The sequence below is a fragment of the Rana temporaria genome, chromosome 7, assembly GCF_905171775.1.
Source record: "Rana temporaria chromosome 7, aRanTem1.1, whole genome shotgun sequence".
NCBI lineage: Eukaryota > Metazoa > Chordata > Amphibia > Anura > Ranidae > Rana > Rana temporaria.
Window position 1 is genome coordinate 17,892,649 of NC_053495.1, and position 26,109 is coordinate 17,918,757.

Genomic DNA, 26,109 nt, shown 5'->3' on the forward strand with positions numbered 1-26,109 from the left:
GTCTGCCCTATTGTTGTGTACAGATGACTCATTTGCAGACCCTGGGCTAGATTCACATACCTTTAGGCGGGCGTAGCGTAACTCCTATACGCTACGCCACCGTAACTTTGAGAGGCGAGTATGGTATTCTCAAAGATTTTGCCCGCAAAGTTACGGCGGCGTAGCGTATTAGGGCCGGCGTAAGCCCGCCTAATTCAAATGTTGAAGCTGTGGGTGTGTTTTATGTATATTAAGTGTGACCCCACGTAAATGACGTTTCGATCGAACGGTGCATGAGCCGTCCATGGACGTATCCCAGTGTGCATGCTCCAAATGACGTTGGCAAATCGTCAATGCTTTTGACGTGAACGTAAATTACGGCCAGCCCCATTCACGGACGAGTTACGCAAACGACGTAAAATTTGAAATATTCGACGCGGTTCCGACGTCCATACTTAACATTGGCTGCGCCATCTTTTTGGTGGTTTATCTTTACGCCTGAAAACCCCTTACATAAACGGCGTATCTTTACTGCGACGGCCAGGCGTAAGTTCGTGAATAGGCGTATCTAGCTGATTTACATATTCTAGGCGTAAATCAGCGTACACGCCCCTAGCGGCCAGTGTAAATATGCAGTTAAGATACGAAGGCGTAGGAGACTTACGCCGGCCGTATCTTAGCAACATTTAAGCGTATCTCAGTTTGAGCATACGCTTAAAGTTGCAACGGCGCGGATTCAGACTTACGACGGCGTATCTACTGATACGCCCGTCATAAGTCTACCTGAATCTGGCCCCCTGTTTTTACATGTAAAATAACCGTCATTCATATGTAAATAACGGGAACATTCATATATAAATGGCTGAGGCCAGGGGCATTCATATGTCAATAAAGGCGCCATTCATATATATATCTCGCCCCTCGCCCCTCTCTGTCGCGCTGTAAGTTGGTTTGCCCCTGTGTGAACCGAAACTTACCTCTCTTTCCTTCCTTTGCACACATAGGTTTCTATTTATAAAAAAATACACAGTGCTCTGTGCAGAGCGGCTTCATGTTCATTCACAAGCTGAAGCATAGGAAACACAGTTTCCTACCCAAAGCTCTTTAGCGCTACCCAAAGGGTGGCGCTAAAGAGCTGAAAAACCACAGTTTTGTGTATATTGGCTGAAAAAGTTCTGCCATCTTTATGCAGAACAAGTTCACGTCCAATGCCCTTTGGACAAAATTCCACGGATTTGTCCGATGGAAATCCAAATGTGTGTACGAGGCTTTACAGTGGGCGGTATGGCGCTGTAAATGTGTATGTGAGGCCCAAGCTGTCCCGATCCTACAGCAGTTCCTTCCCCTGCCCGCTGTAAGGATGACATTGGTTACCAGGCAGGAGATCTGGGAGAGGACACCAAGCTGTGACCAAGGGAGGGCTGGGCCGGGGGGGAAGGGTGGCAATTGCCTCCCAGGCCGCCCTGACTTATGGCCGGCAGCCACTGCCCGCTACCATTTTCTTTTTTATTCTGGTCTAGGAAGTTGGCAAGGACCTGCTAAGATCACTGTGGTGAGAGACCCTAACACCATAGCTCACCCACCCCATGTAAACTGCCCCAGTTATGAGGTTGCATTGATGGGCACTGGAGTTGATTGCACTGGTAAGGCTGCATTGAAAAAGCAGATGGGCCATGGATGGTGAGCTGATTCGGCGGTTCAATGGGCCAATTGACTGAACCTACCCCCCAGGCCTAAGGTTGCCAGCCCTCCCCTGGCTGTGACAGTGGCACGCTTGCAGTCCAGACAGGTCTGTCGCTTGATTCGTTTTCGGACCGTGGTCCGCCGTTTAGTGACCCATGAACTATGCAGTACAAGGGCCTGCTGGTTTGATGCTAATTGAATGCTTTGTTTCAGTTTGTCCTCCTATGACATAGTTTTGGTAAAGCTAAAGCAGACTGTACAGAGATGTTGCAAACAGATTGCATATAGGTAGATTCAGGTAGATTTGCCTAAACTTGCGGCAGCGTAGCTTAGTGTGTTTAGGCTACGCCGCCGTAAGTTAGCTAGGCAAGTACATGATTCACAATGTACTTGCCTGCTATGTTATGGCGGCGTAGCCTAAAGCGGGCAGGCGTAAGGGCGCCTAATTCAAATGTGTGTAAGGGGGCGTGTTTTACGTTAATGGGGCTTGACCTTACGTTTTTGACGTTTCATATAACTGCGCATGTGCCGGGCGCCTACATTTCCCAGTGTGCATTGCGGCTAAGTATGCCGCACGGGCCTATTGATTTCGACGTGGACGTAAATGACGTAAATCGCTATTCGCGGACGACTTACGCAAACGACGTAAAAAATTCGAATCTCGAAGCAGGAACGGCGGCCATACTTTAACATTACTATTCCATCTAATAGATGGAATAACTTTAGGCCTGATAATGCCTTATGGAAAGGCGTAAATGTACTGCGGCGGCCGGGCGTACGTTCGTGAATCGGTGTATCTACTAATTTACATATTCTACGCCGACCGCAATGGAAGCGCCACCTAGCGGCCAGCCTCAATATTGCAACCTAAGATAGGACGGCGCAAGCCATCGTATCTTAGATATGTTTAAGCGTATCTCTGTTTGAGAATACACTTAAACATAAGTCGGCGTAGATTCTGAGTTAGGTCGGCTTATCTACTGATAAGCGACCTAACTCTTTGTGAATCTACCTAATAGTGTATGACCAGCTTAAATGTTTTTGTCCGAATGACAGCGCCTCTTTTCCGCAGTTCACATCCAGCAAAACAGGAACGTTTGCTTAAACACCCGACAGCTTGCGAATGGCCTCGACTACCTGGCAGTAATTATTTTGTTCTTCTTGTCATCCTGTGTACAGCTGCTTCCTCCGCCGATAAACAGTGACCAGCTGAGATGCAGCGAGTTAAGGACGCGGCATACCTTCACTGGCGCGGAAGGACAGAATGCACATTAAGTCATAACGGCCCTTGGAACAGGTGGATCGTCGAATTCTATAGATTAGAGCTAAATTGCAGCAGCTTTTCATTTGGCACAAATGACGGCACATGTCGCCGACACATGAATCCCCTGCGCACAGGCAGAACACACGCCGAGTGAGGTGTGACAGGGCGGCGGAGTAACGCATTAAATTCGGCAATATTAGGATTAATCAGATGAGGAATTGACATTTAGTAGATGGCGTCCTTTGTCTTGAAGATTCGTTATTTTTATTTCCTAGCTTTGTTCGAATTCCCGCTAATAGGGACGTAATCAGCACCATGGCTAAGTGGGCTACATTCCTATCAGAGACTTACAAAAGCGACCAGAACTGAAAGCGCTAATCGGAAACCACCTCATATGGAAAAATTCTCAGATGAAGTCAGTATGATAAAACCATAAGGCCGCGTACACACGATCGGTTAAACCGATGAGAACGGTCTGATGGACCATTTTCATCGGTCCAAACCGATCGTGTGTGGGCGTCATCGGTTTTTTATCCATCGGTTAAAAAAAAAAAGCCAACTTGTTTTAAATTTAACCGATGGTTTCCTAACCGATAGAAAAAAAAAACGATCGTTAGTAGGCACAACCATCGGTTAAAAATCCACGCATGCATTACCTTTCCTCTTTCTTTCTTTCCTTCCTTCATTTATTTCTTTCCTTCCTCTCTTCCATCACTCTTCCTTTCTCTCCCTTTCTTCCTTCCTCCCTTTTCTCCTTTCTTCCCTTTCCCTACATTTCTCCTTCTTTTCCACCTTTCCCTTCTTTCCTGTCATGTTTCCTTTACTCTGTTCCCTTATTCCTTCTGTAACGGTCAGGGGTTAACGCCGTTACGATATCCCATTCCACCAACCCAAGACATCTTCCGACACTCCACAATCCAGCAGACAGGACCCATTGGATTTCCCCCCAGAATAACGAGACACAGCTCTGTTCTCTGGTTCCAAAACGAATGACACTTCAATGGCAAACTTAGGTTTCTTATATACAGTTAGAAAGCATGCTGCAGGAATCAAAGGGACAATGACACACTCCACCCACAACATCACACACTGGGTGCTAACGAGTCCCCCTCAATCCACATCTTAGACAGACTTTCTGACTCCGCGATAAGCTATTCTCACCTGCTACACAATCCACATTCCTTTAGTGAACATAAGTCAGACGTCTGACCTTTAGAGTGTGTTAACTCACAACACATATTAGCATCAATAGAACATTCACACAATACAGGGTTAGTTAGCATAGCACAATGAAATATCTTAGGAGTCAGGCTAAATTAACACAATAGAATGCAATCACAGCAAGCTTCCATCACTACAGCCAGGTAGTTAGAGGTGATTAACATCAATTAACATCTCAACAGTCTATGTTCCACATTGAAGGAGACACTCTATTGACCTGTTGTGTTCAGAATGAACAACTTGTAATATTTCAAGATATCCTGCAATACATGAATTATCATTACTGTCCCATCTCATGTAATCCATGATATCAGTTCTCAGTCATCCTATGCCCCTAGTGGACATAGGATGACCCTAGACACAAGAGTCATTGGTGAAGATGACACAGGAGTACCCCACATCCTTCAAGAGCCTCTGGGTCCCAAGGGCCATACCGTTACACCTTCTATTTCTCTCTCCCTTCCTTTCTTCTCGCTCTCCTGAATCACAAATGTGCATTCCAGGGTGCAGATCCACAAAGGAAGTACGCCGGCGTATCTAGTGATACGCCGGCGTACTTTCAAATTTCCCGCGTCGTATCTTTGTTTTGAATCCTCAAAACAAGATACGACGGCATCTGGGTTAGATCCGACAGGCGTACGTCTTCGTACGCCTTCGGATCTTAGGCCCCGTACACACGACCAAACATGTATGCTGAAACTGGTCCGCGGGCCAGTTTCAGCATACATGTTCGGTCGTGTGTAGGCGTGAGCGGGCCGAATTCCAGCAAACTTTTGCCCGCCGGGCCTTTTCCCAGCAGACAAATATTCCTGGACGTGTTTTAAAACCGTCCGCTGGAATCCTGCCCGCTCGGACATGTACGGTCGTCAGTACAGACCTACCGTACATGTCCGAGCGCCCGCCGTCCCTCGCATGCGTCGAATGACTTTGACGCATGTGTGGAAGCCTTTAAATGGCAGGCCCGCCCACATCGCCACGTCATCATCGCGGCGACGACGCGGACACGCCCCGTGTAATGTTTACGCGCGGACTTCTGTACGATGGTTAGTACAACCATCGTACAGAAGCCCTCTGGCAGGCATGTACGGTGAAAACGGTCCGACGGACCGGTTTCACCGTACATGTTTGCTCGTTAGTACCCGGCCTTAGATGCAATTCTTCGGCGTCCGCTGGGTGGCGTTCCCATCGTAATCCGCGTCGAGTATGCAAATTAGCTATTTCTGACGGTTCACAAACGTTTCCGTTCGTCTTTTTTCGGCGTATAGTTAAAGCTGCTATTTGGTGGCGTACGCAATGTTAAGTATGGCCGTCGTTCCCGCATCGAATTACATTTTTTTTTATTTTGTTTGCGTAAGTCGTCCGTGAATCGGGCTGGACGTAATTTACGTCCACGTCAAAACAATGACGTCCTTGCAACGTCATTTAGGGCAATGCACGGCGGGAAATTTAGGGACGGCGCATGCGCAGTTCGTTCGGCGCGGGGATGCGCTTCATTTAAATGAAACACGCCCCCCTACTCGCCGATTTGAATTACGCGCCGTTATGCCGCGAGAGATACACTACGCCGCCGTAACTTACGGCGCAAATTCTTTCTGGATTCAAAGCTTTGAAAAGTGAGTTACAGCGGCGTAGCGTATCTCACATACGCTGCGCCCATGCAAATGTACGTGAATCTGCCCCCAGGTTTCCAGGCCATGACTTTTTAAATGGCAAAGCACATTTAGGAATAAGTATTCCCCTTTAAAATCAAGTCCCCCCCCCCTCCTTAGAAAGTCCCTTTAAAACATATGCAAACATTTTCTTTACCATCAGCCATTAGCAGGACTTCTACAGAACAGATCAAAACCCATTTCTGTTGTTCCAAGTATTTCTATCTAAACTTTGTCTTGTTACTGTGTAAATTGTTAAATCAGAGCCTTTTTTTTTCTCTTTAATAGCCGGTGCCATTTAAACCCGAGCCTTACTTGTTTTCTTTAGTGATTACTGTGTGAGTAATAGCACAGCACAATCCCGCTAGCTCTCCATGGTCCTGAAACCAGAAGCCTTCATTAAATCTTTTTCTTTACTTCTCTTCCCAGACTAAATGCAGTGATCTCCTTTTCTTTGAACTATCTCCTCCTTTGCTTAATGTTTCTTGTTAACTGCAAAGTATTTAAAGGCAAGGCCTGCTGCAAAAAAAAAGATTTAATTAACTTAAAAAAATACTTTTAACTTTTTTTTTTTTTTCTTCCAACAGCCATCTTCTGCTTTGATCTGCACAGTTGCAAGTCTCGGATATTTTTTTTTTCTTAAAGTAAGGAACGTGGGTAGAGGAGCACGCCACTATCTTTCCAGCCAGTTTAAAGTTTGTTTGCTGTTGTTTATGATTAAGTTGCACAAACATCATTAGGAAATAAAAAAAATGTAAAAAATGTAAAAAAAAATCGCCTTCAAAGGGGGAAAGTTGTGCAAACGATGCCGAACTTTACAAGATGTTGCATCAAAAAATTGGTGTTTGATTCTGTTCACTTTGAGTTGAGACTTTGCATTTTCACAAGACTTTATGTTTTTTTTTTTTTTTTATACTTTAATGAAACATAGACATTTTAATGAGTATTAATTAATGTGTGGTTCGCCTTGGTTGACACAGACGGAAACATATGTGGTGCAGGGTGTACTTAAAGAAGAAGAATTTTAGTTAAAAGAAAAATAATTTCAGATCTCGTGTATGTGTTATTTTATTTAATTAGCTCCAATAGCTTCTGTACTGACGCCTAAAAAATTAAAGATAATTTGTCACTTTGTCCATTCAAAGCACTTAAAAAAATAAATATATTATACAGTGAATATAAAGGGGCAGATCCACAAAGATCTGCCCCGGCGCACCGTATCTGAGATACGCTACGCCGCCGTACCTTACTTCTCTTTGGTTCGAATCCTTAAAGATTTCGCGTCGTAAGTTACGGCGGCGTAGTCCATCTCTCGCAGTGTAAGGGCGCGGAATTCAAGTTGGGCGGGTAGGGGGCGTGTTTCATTTAAATGAAGAGCGTCCCCGCGCCGAACGAACTGCGCATGCGCCGTCCCTAAATTCCCCGCCGTGCATTGCGCGAAATGACTTCGCAAGGACGTCATTGTTTTGACTTGGACGTAAATTACGTCCATCCCGCGATTCAAGGATGACTTACGCAAAAAAAAAAATTCAAATTAAACGCGGGAACGACGGCCATACTTAACATAGCAGGTTTAACTATACGCCACGAAACAGAAGCTTTAACTATACGCCGGAAAAAGTCGACTAGAGACGTCGTAAAAGAATGCGACGGCCGCTCGTACGTTCGTGGATTGTCGGAAATAGCTAATTTGCATACTCGACGTGGAAAAAGACGTGAACGCCACCCAGCGGACGCCGAAAAGTTGCATCTTAGATCCGAAGACATACGAAGAGGTACGCCTGTCGGATCTAACCCAGATGCCGTCGTATGTTGTTTTGAGGATTCAAAACAAAGATATGACGCGGGAAATTTGAAAGTACGCTGGCGTATCAGTAGATACGCCGGCGTACTCGCTTTGTGGATCTGCCCCAAAAAGTCTACACACCCTAGTTAAAATGTCAGGTTTCTGTGATGTATAAAAAATGAGACAAAGATAAATCATTTCGGAACTTTTTCCACCTTTAATGTGACCTATAAACTGTACAACTCTGTTGAAAAACAAACTGAAATCTTTTTAAAAACATAAAAATAATGTGGTTGCATAAGTGTGCACACCCTATTATAACTGGGGATGTGTTCAGAATAAAGCAATCCCATTCAAACTCATGTTAAAGGGGTTGTAAAGGTAAAAAATGTTTTTCCTAAATAGCTTCCCTTAGTGCAGTCCTCCTTCACTTACCTCATCCTTCCATTTTGCTTTTAAATGTCCTTATTTCTTCTGAGAAATCCTCACTTCCTGTTCTTCTGTCTGTAACTCCACACAGTAATGCAAGGCTTTCTCCCTGGTGTGGAGTGTCGTTCTCGCCCCCTCCCTTGGACTACAGAGACCCACAAATAACAACAGAAAGATATGTACAATAAATGGGAAATGCCAGAATCATAAACAATAGCCAGGCCAGGGTCATACACAGCAGATCGGCAGATGGACAAAGGCATATTCCAGAAACATAAACGTTAGCCAGGCCAAGGTCATACACAGGGAGATCAGCAGATGGGGTAAGGAACACAGGACAGGAAGAGGATGGATGGTCAGGACAGGGAGACAGGATCAGGAACTCAGGTAGCAGATTTCAGGAACAGGTTCAGATAATCAGGCAGCAGGTACAGATCTGGGCACGAGGACGATACCAGGGCAAGGTATGTTTGCACTTGCCGGGTATTTATAGAAATGCCTGTAATTGGCCTCAAGTCACACCTGAGCGCAAAAGGTGCTGTCTGCTCCACACTGCCAGGATCCATCCACTGGTGGATGCCAGTACTGCGGCCCAAGAATGACATAACACCAGCAGGGAGAAGTTCCCCTGACAGTTCAAAACTGCCAGGAGACACCTGCTGGTGGACCTCAGTACTGCATGCCAAATGATAGATATTACCAGCGGATGGAACCTTTCCTGACAGATTGCTCTCTCCCTGAGCCCCCCTAGTTAGTGGGTAAGAGGCTTGCTCCTAGTCAGGGGAGGGCTGGCAACCTTAGGCCTGGGTGGCAGGTTCAGTCAATTGGCCCATTGAACCGCCGAATCAGCTCACCATCCATGGCCCATCTGGTTTTTCAATGCAGCCTTACCAGTGCAGTCAACTCCAGTGCCCATCAATGCAACCTGATAACTGGGGCAGGTTACATGGGGTGGGTCAGCTATGGTGTTAGGGTCTCTCACCACAGTGATCTTAGCAGGTCCTTGCCAACTTCCTAGACCAGAATAAAAAAGAAAATGGTAGCGGGCAGTGGTTGCCGGCTATAAGTCAGGGCGGTCTGGGAGGCAATTGCCACCCTTCCCCCCGGCCCAGCCCTCCCCTGCTCCTAGTCCGCTCCAGAAGCCCCTATCTTGGTTAGGTCTGTCACAGTAGGTCTTTCCTGACATAGTCGCATCCTACGGCACAAGCCATGGTCCCCAGAGAGCTTCGAAAGGATCAGAGGGATCTCATTGTTAAAAGGTATCAGTCAGGAGAAGGGTACAAAAGAATTTCCAAGGCATTAGATATACCATGGAATACAGTGAAGAAAGTCATCATCAAGTGGAGAAAATGTGGCACAACAGTCAAGAGGCCTACAGCAACATTAACTGCAGGAATATCTGGCAAATACTGACTGTGTGGTATATAGTGGGGAAAACAAGTATTTGATACACTGCCGATTTTGCAGGTTTTACTACAAAGCATGTAGAGGTCTGTAATTGTTATCATACAGCTCTTCAACTGTGAGAGACGGAATCTAAAACAAAAATCCGGAAAATTTAAAGTAATTAATTTGCATTTTTTTGCGTGATATAAGTATTTGATCACCTACCAACCAGTAAGAATTCCATCTCTCACAGAAATAAAAAAAAAAGCTCAATAAAATACCTCAAAGTGAGTCACAACTTTTAGGGCCAGATTCTCAGTGGGGATACGACTGCGTATCTCCAGATACGCCGTCGTATCTCTGAGTTGCGCCGTCGTATCTATGCGCCTGATTCATAGAATCAGTTACGCATAGATTTCCCTTAGATCCGACAGGCGTAAGTCTCTTACGCCGTTGGATCGTAACTGCATATTTACGCTGGCTGCTAGGGGCGTGTACGCTGATTTACACGTTGAAATATGTAAATCAGCTAGATACGCGAATTCACGAACGTACGCCCGGCCGACGCAGTACAGTTACGCCGTTTACGTTAGGCTTTTCCCGGCGTATAGTTACCCCTGCTATATGGTGGCGTAAGTGCGGCGTACCAATGTTAAGTATGGCCGCCGTTCCCACGTTGAAATTTGAAAAAGTTACGTCGTTTGCGTAAATCGTCCGTGAATGGGGCTGGGCGTCATTCACGTCGAAACCAATGATGTCCTTGTGGCGTATTAGGAGCAATGCACACTGGGAAATTCCACGGGAGCCGTTCGGGAAAAACGTCAATCACGTCGGGTCACAGAACATTAACATAGAATACGCCCCCTGTCCTACATTTGAATTAGGCGGGCTTACGCCGGCCGATTTACGATACGTCGCCGCAACTTACGGAGCAAGTGCTTTGAGAATACAGCACTTGCCCGTCTAATTTGCGGAGGCGTAACGTAAATCGGATACGTTATGCCGCCCAAAGATACACGGATCTACGTGAATCTGGCCCTTATTTTTTATGTCTATGTGATGCAAGATGAGCTTACAGAATAATTTTTATATGGTAATTGTTTGCTGTTGTTTATGATTAGACTGAACAAACATCATTAAGAAATAAACTAAAAAGTCGCCCTCAAAGGAGAGAAGTGGTGTAAATGATCCCGAACTTTACAAAATGTCGCATCAAAAAATAGCATTTTGATATTGTTCACTTTAATTTGAGGCTTTGCATTTTCAGAAGACACTTTTTATTTTATTTTATGAAACATAAACATTTTAATTAGTATTAATTAATGTGTGGTTCGCCTTGGTTGACACAGACAGAAACATATGTGATGCATGATGTACTTAAAGAAAAATTTCATTAGTAGATAAATGCCAATAAAATAATTTCAGATCTTGCGTATGTGTTATCTCTTATTAATTAGCTCCAAGCGCTCCTGTACTGAAGGTCACAAATTAAAGAGAATTTGTCACTGTGCCCATTTAAAATAATAAATTAGACTTTTTCATATGTTAATGTAAGTTCACAAGATTGGTTTACTTTCATAAAATCTTTCACATTTCTTATATTCACCTAGACATTGATGGATAAATATAAATAAATGCATATAGCGACAGGAGAACCTCATAAAACCCTATACATACACAAGTCATTTTTTTCTGTTCATATTAATGTTTTTTTTTTTTTTTTAAATCGATTTTAAATTGAGTTTAGGGTCATATGCGTTCTAAGTGCAAACTAATATCTACCTTAAAAAAACAATTGGGCAAAGTGACAGATTCTGCTGTCACCCATCCCTTCCTCCCACCCCCACACTAATACCCACCTCTTTGCTCTTCCTTGTCTTAAAAGTCACCTCCACATGAAAGCGTTTGGGTTTGTTGAATGACCCCTCAAATCCAAGTACTGCCTTCAGGGAATAGGTGAGCAAAGTCAAATGTTCTCCAATATCTAGAAGTTCCGGATATTTTTCAGCAATATATACAAACGAGAAGGAAAATGCACCAAACTAAGTGCAGTAAGTAGGCATTAATTTAGAATAATTTTGTACTCACAAAATCAGTGATAACACAGGCATGGTAGGGAAAAACGGCTGGTCCAGTGTCACAGCGTATCATCAGCAGCTACAGGGGCTTCACACCGGCTAGTCTCATGTCATGGCACCGTAGGAGATGAAGATGGAGGTCCAAAGTATTAGGGAGCCTTTGGGGGACCACAAGAGATCCAGGAGCCGTGGATGCTGCTTCAGAGCGGCGTGCGTTCCAGCGTGGAACGCAACGTATCGCCGTACGACCGGAAGTGACGTGGGGACTCAGGCCAGCCAATAGGATCTTTTTCAGCACAGGTGAAAGGAGTGCAGGAAGGGAGAGGGGAAAACCTGGTACTTTGTCTTTACTGGGCAAAGTAACATGTGGATTCAACTCTATCTAGCAACATTGTCATCAACATCGTACCTTTCCTTTCCCTTCTTCCCTCCATCTCTGCCTTCTTTTATTTTTTTTCGCTTCTCCATCCTGTCAGGACCTGGATCTAAAGCTGGATAGCACCCTCTCTGATTCTTTGTATAATCTTTCCTTGTTTCTGGTGAAGCTTGAACTCCTTACGCCTCCCATAAACTTCTAATCTAAGCCCTGTGTCTGTACTTCCTGTTTGCCAGATTATTTTGCTATCTCCAGTTGATATATATTTCTCCTTTGCATATCCACAGCTGTCCTTATCTCCACTACCACTTGATACTGATCTTTGGCTTGCTCCTTGACTAGGCTTCCACTTGAACTCAACCTATAACCAATTGGCTTGTTTAGTGACTATGCTTCTGTTTTATCTCTACCTGCTAAATCAGCTATTGGACCTCGGCTTTCTCATCTCCTGGTGGAGCAATCCTAAAGACCGCGACCTGGTATTAACACACAGCAAAACCACTATCAGGAGCTCCTCCAGGGTGACCTGCTTGTGTACTTATCCAGCTGGTCGGTGGGAGCCTCTCTACTGCTATAGCTATTGGTCTCCGAGCCTGACCCCAGACTGTGACGCTTCCTTTCTTCCTTTCTCCCAGCTCTTCTGTTCCCACATTATCTTTATTCTTTATATTTCCTACTTTCTTTTCTTTCATCATTTGCTCCCTTCTTCCATCCATCTCTTCCTTTCTACCATTCTCCATTCCTTTCTCCCTCTCTTCCTGACATCTTTCCTTCCTACCCAGGGCCGATCCTAGGGTCACAGGCGCCTGGGTGCAGAAATATTTCTGGCGCCCTCACATGGGCGTTGTCATTTTACTAACTCCTCCCCTTTACATTTCATTATACATCACATCTGTAGATGGACTAGGCACAGGAATGGGCAGGGGCTGTGTATCCTATGCAATCTATCATGCCATAAAACATCTAGAGCAGGGGCAGCCCAGAGCATGTGTAAAGGGATGCTGGGGAAGCCATCCCCCAGCACACAGCACACTGAACACTGTGACTCACCTCGATTCTCTCTCCGTGCAGCCTGAGATAGAGATGGTAGTGGAAGGCATTCCAACTGGAGTTGGTGGCGACAGTGCGGGATCCAAGACTCCCAGTGTTAGGAATTAATTTCTGCACATCAGCACTCAGCAGTCACTGAAAACTAGAACTCTCATGTCAGGAAGACATCTCCCCTGCCCTGAGCACTGGCAGGCTGGACGGGCTGCCCTATGCTCACACATCCATTCTGGACGGACACACACCTATTCTCAGAACACTAGTTCTGGACAGACACAAACAAGGAGAGAAGAATGGAGGGGAGAACTCTGGCACTTTGGCGCCCCCACCTCTGCAGGCGCCTGGGTGCAATGCACCCTGTGCACCCTGCCTAGGATCGGCCCTGTTCCTACCCCACTCTTTCTTTCCAGCCGTCTTACCTTTCTTACATCTTTTTTTTATTTCTTTCATCCCTTCCTCCTTTCCTTCTTACCGTCACTATTTTTCTCTCTCCCTTCTTTCTCTGCACTTTTCTTCCTACCATTTTACTGTTTCTTTATTTTTCATACTTTCTTTTAATTGATCATTTGTTTTTTTCCCCCTCCATCTCACCCTCCCTAGTTTATCCATTCCATTTTCTCTTCCTTCCTTCCCTTTCCGTTCTTCCTTCCTTGCCTCGTTTATTCTCTGCTCTTTTTTTATGACGCGGCGACGTGCGCGACGCTGTCATATAAGGAATTCCACGCATGCGTTGAATCATTGCGACGCATGCGGGGGATCCCTTCGGACGGATGGATTCGGTGAGTCTGTACAGACCAGCGGATCCATCCGTTGGGATGGATTCCAGCAGATGGATTTGTTCTGCATGTCAGCGAATATCCGATCTGCTGGAATCCATCCCAGGGGAGAAATATCCGCGGATAAATATCCGTTGGCGTGTACACACCATAGGATCTATCCGCTGAAACCCATTCGCTGGGATTTATCTGCGGATGGATTCTATGGTGTGTATGGGGCCTTATTCTTTGCTCTTCCATTCCTACCTTCGCACTTTTTTTTCTTACTTCCTTCATTTGCTTTCATCTTTCCTCAATCTCTTCCCCTCTACCTTTCTACATCCCTTCCTTCCTCCCGTCCATCTTTTTCTTCCTCTATCACTTCCTTTATTTTTCTCCTTTCTCAAATTGTGTCACATTTTGGCCTAAATACTTTACAGGAAAACATGACTGAAAAGTCATGTTATTGCTTCCTTCCTTTCTTTCTTTTATTTTTTTTCCTTTCTTTTCCTTTTTTCACTCATTCCTCCCCACTTAAATTTCTAGTTTCCTTCCCCTTTCCTTCCTTACCTTTTTTTCTTCTTTTTTTTTCCATCCCTTGCTCCCTACTTTTTTGCATCCCTTCCCTTATTCTTTGCTCTTTCTTTCCTACCTTCGTATCCTTTTTTTTTCTTCATTTCCTTTTTTCCTTCATTTGCTTTCTTGTTTCCTCAATCTCTTCCCCTCTACCTTTCTCCATCCCTTCCTTCCTCCCCTCCTTCTTTTTGTTCCCTTATCACGTCCTTTCTTTTTTCACAGGAACACATGACTGAAAAGTCATGTTATTGCTTCCTTCCTTTCTTTCTTTCTTCCCATTTTTTTTCCTTTTCTTTTCCTTTTTTTCACTCATTCCTCCCCACTTCCTTTTCTAGTTTCCTTCCCATTTCCATCCTTCCCTCCTTCCTCCCTTCCCTCTCCCCCTCTCTTTCCTTCCTTTTCTCTTTTTTCACATTCCTCCCAAAACACTTGGTAGGTAACACCAGTGAAAAGTCATTTTATCTCTTCATATCAATTTGTTCGAGTGGCTTGTACAATAGCGTAAGAGTGATTTTATCATATTTTATCATATCTGTGATAGGCCTCAGACTCTCTCCAGTGCTTCAATCTCATTTTTCCTCTTCTCTCCCACCCTCGGATGTAGACCTGTCTGTCTGCGGTCTGCGGTTAGAATGAGGCAAGCATGATACAATTACTGTGCTGTCGGCTTCCAGTCTGGCTTGTCATAAGAAAATGAACTGAAGGCATCGAGAACACACAATACATTTCAGGGGAACGCTGCGGAGGAGCAATCCATTTTCCATCACATCATCAATTGTCCTCACAATTACACGTGCGCTGAAAAGTTATGACTGGCATCTCGTGTGCACTAAGTGCAAAAAACAAGACAACCACGTTCATTTAAAGGCCAACGCCATTAAAAAGAATTGATATATCAGTTGTGCGGTTGTAGGAACGTATAATCACATTCTGGCTTTTTATATCTCTCATGGACACCGATGGTGGGATTTCCCCACCAGGATTCACAGTTCTGATTTTAAATGTGCATCTTTCTTTAAAATAATACCTTGTTATCATGACAGGAAGGTCTTTGTTTAGGTACTTCCTGCAACAGGGTGACAACACTATGTCCATGTCTCCAATGCTGTCACACAGTTTTCTAATGGAGAAGTTTGACCAATTCCCCTGAAGAGGTCATTCTTTGACGAAACGGGCAGGGCCTACATGTGCCGCCAGGACAAGGGGTGATCAGGAGCGGCGGCTGCCCTGGGCACTGTGGTATCATATGACCTGTGGGGAATCATGAGGAGATTGGGGGGATTTGTGTTAGGAGGGGGAATTTGGGGGGGGGGTCAGGGTATAAGAATTTTTCTAGAAGTGGAAATGGGGGGGGGGGGCATGTGCTAGAAGTGGTGATGTAGGGGGATTTGTGTTGGGAAGGGGAATGGGGGAATGGAGATTTGTGTTTTTTTTTTGCTAGAAGAGGTACCCCTTCATATGGTAGAGGGGAATTGTGCTAGGAGGGGGGATTGGGGGCTCGTGCTGGGAGTGGGGATTTGGAGTGGGGGCAAGCGGTTGTGTACTCCGAGAGGAACTTGAGTGCTAATTAATTATTATTTTTTTGGGGGGTTTGCTGACACATAATTCTTATACATCTTGGGGGTCGTGGTTTGGCATCATTGCCCTGGGCGCTAGATGACCTTTTCCCGGAACTGTGTGACGCCTTTACATTTTCTCACAGAAACCACCAGTGTTCGGAGATTGCCTAGTCCGGAAACCACTCTGTGCATTTCTTGAATGCAATTTTACTGTGGAAAATATGTACGTGCACTTCTATTATTAACCACTTCCTGCCAGTATAACATACATATACTGCGGCAAGGAGGCATCATGTACCTAGTACATGATCTGACACTTCTGGGTCTGGGGCGAGCATGGGGAAATCTCTGGATTGGAGGTGAATATTGCAGCAAAAGTTGGTTTTGTTATTTTATATTTAATGGATTATTTATATTCATATATATTTTGGCTGGAGTTCTAGAAAAGAAAAAACTAAAAGGAAAAGGCAAATGAGAGAAGGAAGGAAGGAAGAAAGAGAGGAAGGGCCAATGCATATAAGAATAAGAGAGAGGGGTAGATAGAAGGAAGGGAAGGAAGGGAAGGAGGAAGCAAGGAAGGTAGGGAATGTCATGGAAATTTGGATGTACGCTATGCACACAGCATTTCTCCTGTGCTAATAAGCACACATTTAGTCTAATGATATAATGCATCTTACCAATCATTCGATTTCCCGTTCATCCCCAGTAAACAGACATCACCACAGCTACGTTCTCAGCTCCGTCAGCATCCCTCACTGACTGAGACTAGCCATCTCGACCCTTTATTCGTAAATCACGAAAGCTTTCACAAACAGGAAGTGATGGCTCCTGTAGCCAATGACTTTCTCTATGGGATGTGACATCACAGGATGTGACCTCCGCACAGGAAATGACCAAATAAGGACGTGGCAACACAGTGTGTGACAATACAGGAAACCCTTCCAACGGGATTAGTTAAATACAAGCAACAACATGAATAATGGCTTAATGGGCCTGTCTGGACAGGGTAAGCGTATATGTATGTTTTTAACAACAGAAGCCTTCTGGCTTTCAAACATGGATGTTCTCCCTGAACATGACAATTCATAAGCTCCTGTATTACCGCTGATAGGAATCCTTATTCTGCGCTGTTCCAGAGAACAACGCATATCTGGATTATACTACTATTGCTAGGGATGGGAGGCTATCTGCCGGTGTACGCTGCGAATCCCGACCATGCTGATCAGACACAGCAGAGACAAGAGCGTACATCCGCCTATAACCGATAATGTCCTTGCAGAGTGAACATATCCCCCCCCAGACGAATGTCTGTGCAATGCACAGGGGCCCTTCGCCGGCGGACATATCCCCACTCTGCAAACATCTCTCTCCAATCTCAAGATGTTTTCCACTACCAGACGGAACTCAACCAGCGTCAGTCTGCCCCAGTCAGCTCTAGCACTGGGTGACACTATGACAATACATATTAAATACATCTTCATAACATTTCCACAACAGGAAGAAGAATAAAAGGAATGGAAAGGAAAGAAATGTAAATATAAAAATAAAAGAGAGGGGGAGATAGAAGGAAAAAAAAGGAGAAAGGAAAAAAAGAAAGGAAGGAAGGGGCATAAAAGAGAGGGGGAAATATAAAGAAGGGAAAGTAAATAAGGAAAGGAAAAGTTGATAAGGAATGCAGGGAAAAAGAAAAAGGAAGGAAGGGATGGAAAGCAGTGGCATAAAAAAGAGGGGGGAATAGAAAGAAGGGCAAGTAAATAAGAAAGGGAAAGTTGAAGGAAAAAAAGAGGGAAGGGAAGAACTAGTAAAGAAGGAAGGACGGAATGAAGGAAGGAAGAGAAGGGCATAGTATAAAAAGAAAGAGGGGAGATAGAAAGAAGGGGAAGTAAAGAATGGAAGGAAGGGGCATAGAGGAATAAAAGGGAGGAGGAAATAGAAAGAAGCAAGTACAGTAAATGAGGAACGGTGGAAGGTAAAAAAGAAAAGAAGGAAAAAAAAGCAATGAAGGAATGAAAAGAAAGAAAATTAAAAAAAGAAGTAAGGAAAAGGTTGATAGACACATGAGCTCCTCACATTGCTGCTTCTCTTTTCATTGTCCAGTCACAGCCTGGGCGTGGTTTCATGATTAGAGATAATGGATTGAATGATGCTGGCCATCAGACTGAGGACATCTAGTGGAATAAAAAAAAGGTACTGCGGAGGAGTTCTCTGGAGTGAAGGTAAATGTTGCAGCAAAAGTTGGTTTTGTTCCTTTAACCTTTTACTGCGATATTGATTTTTATCTTGTTGTTTTTGGATGAAGTTCTGCTTTCCAGAAAGTAGTGATTGTCCCACTTTCAGTTTATTCTGTTGGCCACAACAGCCCAATGGCCCAAATCAAGTTAACTAGTATTACATTTTTTTACTAATACTTCGGTGGAATTATTCTCCCCCCCCCCCTCATCTCACCTTTACAGAGTAGGTAAGGAAAATATTTTTTTTATAAAACGCTCGGCTTCATTCTCATGTAAATTGCTTCTTTCATTTCCTTCCTCTCTGTACGCTGGAAAAAAAATTGTCATGGAGACAAAGTCTACATCTGACCATCTGAATGGTTTTAACTTGGCTCTTGCAGGTTTTAGCGGCGTAGCTTGTGAAACGGCTCTGCTGACCTCGTTAAACGTGGTGCCTGGGTATGTACGGCAAAGCTATCTCTCCAGCCGGCTTAGGCCTTATCTGGGGCTTGTTGTAGCACTTTTTGAAAGCAGACTTTCCAATTAAATTAGAGCTTTAACTCTGCAAAGTGAATCTTTTTTTTTTTCTTTTTTTCCTTTCAAATCACCCTCATTACTTAGCTCTGGAATATTAGAGGATTCCTCTAGGTTTTACATTCAAGAAAACTATTATATTATGACGGACAGGGCCCAGTAAATGATTATAATGGTGTCGATTTCTAGTTTTCAATTTATATGGCCAGCAGTATAATGAAAAGCTACTGAGACCCGCACTTCCTCATAAAAAAAACCTTTCATAGTCCTTTTCCTGTTAGGTGAAAGTGTTTAATAAAAGTGGGTAAAAATTCATATAAGCCTTCTAGAGACTACAGCAACAGGAAACAGAAGAATTAGAAGAATGAAGTGAGGAAAGGGAAGGGGTGGGCAGGGGTGGAGGAAAGGAAAGGGGTGGGCAGGGGCAGAGAAAAGGAAAGGGGTGGGCAGGGGCAGAGGAAAGGAAAGGGGTGGGCAGGGCTAAAAGAAAGGAAGGGAAAGGTGTGGGCAGGGGGGACGAAAGGATAGAAAAGGGGTTGGCAGGGGTGGAGGAAAGGAAGGGGGTTGGCAGGGGCGGACGAACAGAAAGGAAAGGGGTGGGCAGGGGTGTAGAAAAGGAAAGGAAAGGAAAGGGGTTGGCAGGGGCGGAGAAAAGGAAAGGAAAGGGGTGGGCAGGGGCGGCAGAAAGGAAAGGAAAGGGGTAGGCAGAGGCGGAGGAAAGGAAATAAAATGGGTGGGAAGGGGCGGAGGAAAGGAAAAGAGTGGGCAGGGGTGGAGGAAAGGAAAGGGGTGGGCAGGGGCGGAGGAAAGGAAAGGGGTGGGCAGGGGCGGAGGAAAGGAAAGGGGTGGGCAGGGGCGGAGGGAAGGAAAGGGGTGGGCAGGGGTGGAGGAAAGGACAGGGGTTTGGCAGGGGCGGAGGAAAGGAAAGGAAAGGGGTGGGTAGAGGTGCAGGAAAGGATAGGGGTGGGCAGAGGCGGAGTTAAGGATAGGAAAGGGGTGGACAGGGGCAGCGGAAAGGAAAGGGGTGGGCAGGGACAGAGGAAAGGAAAGGAAAGGAAAGGAAAGGGGTGGGCAGGGGCAAAGGAAAGGGGTGGGCAGAGGAAAGGAAAGGGGTGGGCAGGGGCAGAGGAAAGGAAAGAAAATGGGTGGGCAGAGGCGGAGGAAAGGAAAGGGGTGGGCAGGGGCAGAGGAAAGGAAAGGGGTGGGCAGGGGCGTAGGAAAGGACAGAAAAGGAAAAAGGTGGGCAGAGGAAAGGAAAGGGGTTGGCAGGGGCGGAGGATAGGAAAGGGGTGGGCAGGGGCAGAGGAAAGGAAAGGAGTGGGCAGGGGCAGAGGAAAGGAAAGGGGTGGGTAGGGGTGGAGGAAAGAAAAGGAAAGGGGTGGGCGGAGGAAAGGAAAGGGGTGGGCAGGGGCGTAGGAAAGGACAGAAAAGGAAAAAGGTGGGCAGAGGAAAGGAAAGGGGTGGGCAGGGGCGGAGGATAGGAAAGGGGTGGGCAGGGGCAGAGGAAAGGAAAGGAGTGGGCAGGGGCAGAGGAAAGGAAAGGGGTGGGTAGGGGTGGAGGAAAGAAAAGGAAAGGGGTGGGCGGAGGAAAGGAAAGGGGTGGGCAGGGGTGGAGGAAATGAAAGGAAAGGGGTGGGCAGGGGTGGAGGAAAGGAAAGGGGTGGGCAGGGGCGGAGGAAAGGAAAGGGGTGGGCAAAGGCGGAGGAAAGGAAAGGGGTAGGCTTTAACGACGTGAAAATAACACGCATGCTCAGAAGCAAGTTATGAGACGGGAACACTTGTTCTGGTAAAACTAGCGTTCGTAATGGAGATAGCACATTTGTCACGCTGTAACAGACTGAAAAGCACCAAGACCGAAAAGCGCGAATCGTCTCTCACCAAACTTTTACTAACATGAAATCAGCAAAAGCAGACCGAAGGGTGGAGCCATCCGAATGGTACTTCCCCTGTATAGTGCCGTCGTACGTGTTGTACGTCACCGCGCTTTGCTCGAGCATTTTTTTTTCCACAATCGTGTGTAGGCAAGGCCGGCTTAAAGCGGGAGTTCACCCAATGATGTTTTTTTTCTCTCTTTTCCCCTTAGATGGATGCTCGTTTTGTCTAGGGGAATCGGCTAGTTGTTTTAAAATATGAGCCGTACTTACCGTTTTTGAGATGCATCTTCTCCGTCGCTTCCGGGTATGGGTCTTCGGGAGCGTGCGTTCCTTCTTGATTGACAGTCTTCCGAGAGGCTTCCGATGGTCGCATCCATCGCGTCACTAGTAGCCGAAAGAAACCGAACGTCGGTGCGGCTCTATACTGCGCCTGCGCACCGACGTTCGGCTTCTTTCGGAAAATTGTGTCGCGATGGATGCGACCGTCGGAAGCCTCTCGGAAGACTGTCAATCAAGAAGGAACGCCCAGTCCCGCAGCCCATACCCGGAAGCGACGGAGAGGATGCATCTCGTAAACGGTAAGTACTGCTCATATTTTAAAACAAATAGCCGATTCCCCTAGACAAAACGAGCATCCATCTAAGGGGAAAAAGTGTTATGTGCGGGTGAACCCCCGCTTTAACAATAATCGGTTTGAAAAAAACTTTGTTTTTTCTAGACCATTAAACACGCTCGTGTGTAAGCGGCATCAGAATTCACCAATGTTGGTGAAAATGCTGGTACATTCGTCCACCCACTTTTTTATTTTATTTATAAATACATTTCAGATCAGAAAAGTCCAGGAAATCGCCTATTCTAGTCAAAAAATAGGTAAAGAAAAAGTTTTGTCTGGAGTTGGGTTTCAACCACCAAAACTTCTTCCAGCAATTTCTAATATTTTGCTGAATTAGATTTAATAAAGAACATAATAACTTGCCTCCATTGTTCACAATATCTATGTAAAACGCAGCAATCTATCTTTTTAATCCAAACTCATTCAGAACAATAATTACCTTGATTACATCCTATACGGCAAAGTTAAACTGTTTAATCTTTGCATTCAACGTAACAAATTTATGTCACCATTTTTGCAGTTCTTTGGAATGTTGGTTAAATTACTCCTAATGAGGGGGATAGGAAACATTAGAGTTCTGCAGTAATTACAGAGTTTTAAAAATTATTTTCGAAGCCTTTAATAAGGACCTTTTTACTGAAGCGGTATTTCAATCGTTTTTTTTTTTTTGTTTTTTTTCTTGCGTCCATTTCGGTAATGAGTAAAGAAAAAAACAAAAGTGGAATTTTAAACTATTTAAAAGGATCGATCGCTCATCAGGTCCTTTTCAGAGTTTCAACTAATGGTGCCAAATCTCTTAAAAAGCTGACCGTGAGCGCTAAAACAATTTTTTGTTTTTGTACGTTTCTTTTTTTTTTTGGAAGCGGGAAATAGGAAACTTAGAGACAAGGGGGCAGTTACGATGATTTGAATAAGCGCAGGTGTTGGATACCTCCTGCCTGGCCAATAACAAACAAAAACAAAAAGTGGACCATTGAAGAGAATCACAAAAGCAAATTGTAAAAAAAAAAAAAATTGGCAAAAGCCAATCGGTACAGTAAAAGGGAAAAAAATAAAATAAAAAAATCGCAGACAATAAAATAAAAATAATGAACCTGCGGATTGCTTTTCTTCTTCTTTTTTCCATAGGTAATTACAGTTGTGTCAGACGATAAATCGCGCACCTCTTTCTCTCTCCGCTCGCTCTCGTTTTTTTTTCTATTCAAGACCGTCCAATGTGACATTAAAATGTTACATCCAAGCGGTTACTATGGTATTAGGCTGAAATTATGAATCTCTCTACCCCCTCGCGGCTCGACAAGCCATACGTAATTAAAATCTCGGAAAATGGAAGTTTCATTGTATGTGAGAAGCGAGGACATTACAGAGCTTAAGCAGGGATAATAGGCAGAGGTGTTTGGCAATGCGGCCAAACTGACATGAAAAAAAATAAAACTAAAGCTGAACTCCAGTCACCAAAAATATATTCCTCAGTCGTCATAAAAGGATATTACCTGGCAAAAGGAGAATTGTACAAAAAAACAAGCTTGGTTAAACCCACAAGTGCTTTTTTTTACCGCTACTATTCCTTTATATTGGGGTAGATTCAGAAAGCAATTGCATCTGCGTAACCATAGTTACGCAGCGCAATTGCTTAGTTGCGCCGGCGTATCGAATGCTCCTGATTCAGAGAGCTCGATACGCCGACTGAAGCCTAAGATATGACTGGCATAAGGCTCTTATGCCGTCGTATCGTAGGCTGCATTCTTACGCTGGCCGCTAGGTGGCGTTCCCGTAGTGGTCAGCATAGAGTATGCAAATTGCATACTAACGCCGATTCACAACCGTACGCGCGCCCTACGTACGAAGTTTACGTCGTTTACGTTCGTCGGGTTCCGCGTAAGGCTGCCCATGCTATTAGCAGGGGCAGCCAATGCTAAGTATACCCGTCGTTCCCGAGTCGCGAAATGTAAATTTTACGTCGTTTGCGTAAGTGAATCGTGAACGGCGCTGGACGCCATTTATGTTCACTTTGAAGCAAATGACGTCCTTGCGACGTCATTTGCCGCAATGCACGTCGGGAAAGTTTCCCGACGGAGCATGCGCACTACGTTCGGCGCGGGAACGCGCCTAATTTAAATGATCCACGCCCCCTACGGGATCATTTAAATTACGCGCGCTTACGCCGGCCATTTTTATGGAGCGCCTCCGCAAATTACGGAGCTACTGCTTCCTGAATCAAGCGTAGCGCAAGTAATTTACGGAGGCGTAGCATAAAAACGTAACGCAGCGCCTCCGTAAAAAGTGCGCGGCACTACCTGAATCTACCCCATTGGCTTTTGGAATTTACAAATGCAGCAATTTAAAAATCAGATGAAAGTTTTAGCGCTGGGAAACACTTTTTGATAGATAAAAAAGTGCATTTTATATACAATTCTATAGATCAGACCAAAATGAGGGACAAATGAGGAGGAATGAGGGACAGAGGGACATTGCTCCAAATCAGGGACAGTCCCTCGAAATCAGGGGCAGTTGGGAGCTATGCTCTATCTGACTTGCTGCGGCTTCTAATGAACATTGTGAGAGGCTCAGTGGGGCAGATTCACGTAGATCTGCGGCGGCGTAACGTATCGCATTAACGTTACGCCGCCGCAAGTTTTACGGGCAAGTGCTTGATTCACAAAGCACTTGCCTGTAAAGTTGCGGTGGCGTAGCGTAAATTCCCCCGGCGCAAGCCCGCCTAATTCAAATGATCCGGGTAGGGGGCGTGGATCATTTAAATCAGGCGCGTTCCCGCGCCGAACGTACTGCGCATGCGCCGTCCCTAAAATTTCCCGACGTGCATTGCGGTAAACGACGTCGCAAGGACGTCAATGGTTTCGACGTGAACGTAAATTCCACCAATCCTTGTTCGTGACCGACTCACGCAAACGACGTAAAAATTCAAAACTCGGCGCGGGAACGACGTCCATACTTAACATTGGCTGCGCCTCCTAATAGCAGGAGCGACGTTACGACGAAAACGACTTATGCAAACGACGTAAAAAACTACCGCCGGGCGCAACGTACGTTTGTGAATCGGCGTAAGTAGGTAATTTGCATACTCTACGCTGAAAACTACGGGAGCGCCACCTAGCGGCCAGCGTGAGAATGCACCCTAAGATACGACGGCGTAAGAGACTTATGCCAGTCGTATCTTAGGCAAATGTCAGCGTATCTAGCTTTCTGAATACAGAGGGCCATATTCTTAAACAAGTTACGCCGGTGTATCTACTGATATCTACGTAATTCGAAATTCCCGCCAGCGTATCATTGTTTTGTATTCACAAAACAAGATACGCCGGATTTAGGCTAGGATCCGACTAGTGTAAGACACTTACACCGTCGGATCCTAAATGTAATTCTCCGCCGGCCACTAGGTGGCGTTTACGTTCAGGTCTCATTTGTTTATGCAAATGAGCCTGATACGCCGATTCACGAATGAAATCGCGTTGCGTAACCGTGGCTAACGTCGTTTGCGTAGGCGTAAGGTTACCCCTGCTATATGAGGGGTAACCTTACGCCAGTCCCACGTAGGCCATGTTAAGTATGGCGCCGGGTCCGCGTAGTGTTTTCCTGTCGGGTACGTCGTTTTACTAAGTCGTTCTTGTATACGACTTTACGTCAATGACGCACACGTCGGCGTCATTGACGTTTTACGCCGAGAACTGGAGCATGCGCACTGGGCTATTTTAAGCCCGGCGCATGCGCAGTTCGTTCGAATCGGGGGCGCGCTTAATTTAAATACAAGCCGCCCCCTTGGATATACGCGGGGATACGCCGGGCCAATTACACTATGCCGCCCCAAACTACGGAGCAAGTGTTTGGGGAATACAGCACTTGCTCCTGTAGGTTGGGGCGGCGTAGTGTAAATGGCTTACGCGCCGCCCGCCTACAATCTACGTGAATCTGGCACGCCGGCGCAGATTTGAATTTATGCGGCGTATCTATGGATACGCCGGCGTAAATTCTATCTGAATCTACCCCACAGTGTGCAGCGAAATCGGAGTAAGCAGTTTAGTCTGGGAGCCTGTACAACTGTGCAAGACTGGAGGTCAGCTTTAATACCCATTTTATCCAGCAGGGGGGCGTCACATGTTTAATTTGACTGGTCTGTTGTCTGCACGGTTTCTCATGCGCCAATATGGCCGCTGCTATAGTTTTGTGAGTAACAGGTACACTTTAAATAAAAAATTAAAAAAAAGGTTAAAAAGCAAAATCGTCTTTTCTTCCATGTTTTGTATTCTTCGGTTCCCCGTTCGCAGGCAGCGGTTTATTTTAAGTGTCTGTTAAGATATTTGGATTTGCAGAAGCATGATAAAATGCTCATTTGCATCTCACAAACTTAACCTTCGGGTGGTATCAAAATCTCATTACCCCAAAGTAAAGTCTTTTAAATGCAAATGTTTGGCAGTCAGTCGATGATGGGGGAGGGGGGGGGGAGAATGGAGGGGAGAGCTTTGCGTTTTTCCTGCATCGCGCAAATCATTTCGCCGCTTTGCCTGGGAGCCGGAGTGGCACTTAACTCCCCGCCTCCCTGGCCTAGCTGACAAAAGAACTTCCAAGAAAACTTTTGGACGCCGGCGGTCTACGAGAAGCTCCGGTAAACAGTCGTTTCCTTTTAAAGTGTTCCCAAAGCGTAAAGCTTGATAAATATTCGGAAGGAAAGCACAAAACTCTTTGTATAAAAAAAAAAAAAAGAAGGATTCGTCGCAACTGACAGGTACCGCGCCTTCTCACAACACAGGTCTATGAATCATCCGGCTTACTAAAAACAATGCACTCCCAATGCGGGTGGTATCGTCTATCAACAGCTGTAAGGCCATGGCTGATCTTCTTTTTAGAAAGTAACAAAAAAAAAAAAGAAGAAGAAACTTATAGAAATATAAAATGAAAAATGACTTAAAGCGGTATTAACCCTTTCGCTGCACACGTGTTTAAAAAATAATTTTGGGCCTGAAGATTTCACAAATCCCCCAAACATTATGGCCCGGATTCACAAAGACTTACGACGGCGTATCTCCAGATACGCCGTCGTAAGTCCGAATGGCCGCTGTCGTATCTATGCGCCT